The sequence below is a fragment of the Myotis davidii genome, unplaced genomic scaffold (assembly GCF_000327345.1).
Source record: "Myotis davidii unplaced genomic scaffold, ASM32734v1 scaffold96, whole genome shotgun sequence".
Classification (NCBI taxonomy): Eukaryota; Metazoa; Chordata; class Mammalia; order Chiroptera; family Vespertilionidae; genus Myotis; species Myotis davidii.
This window is the reverse complement of record NW_006289416.1, coordinates 10,427,204-10,427,903: the sequence shown is the minus strand read 5'-3', so window position 1 is coordinate 10,427,903 and position 700 is coordinate 10,427,204.

The following is a 700-nucleotide window of genomic DNA, read 5'->3' as shown; positions in this document are numbered from 1 at the left end:
GTTGTTTGGGTAGGGTTGGTGGCATGCATCCTGATTAGGGTACATTCAACACTGAATGAGATAAAAGAAAATGAAGGAAGTGAGCACAGACAGCTTTTTAAAAAATGTTTTGCTATGATGGGAACGGAAAAACAAGAATATGGAGCAAAAAAAAACACAAAACACCCCAAAAAACAAAACAAAAACCCTTTATTAAAAAAAAAAAAAAGATGAGAACAAAACAGTATACCTGTAAGCTGATTGGACTAATCCAGCAAAGGGAGAAAAAAAGATGATAATGCAGAAAAAACAGAGAAGTGAACTGCTAGAGTAATAACCTTAAATAGGTACATGATGGGATCTAATGCACAAGTGGAAGACTGGCCTTCGGTGGGGGGCATGAATAGTTGGATCATCGTAACAAGAAGGAACGAACTGTATATGAAAAGTAGTTGATACAGGTAAAATCCTTGGTACTTGAGCAAACAGTCAAATAATATCAGCACTATTATCACTCTCATCATGTGACATCATCACCCCTATCCCCACCACTTTGCAGTACCAGAACTTTGCACGTATCACTCAAGCTTGGAGATTCAGATCTGGAAGATATCTAATCAGGGGACATGACTGAGACTTCAATAAGTTTACTGTAAAATGACAAAAAAACAAAACCTTAGCCATCCTTTAGTGTTGAGTAAACTATTCCCAAAGAAGAGCT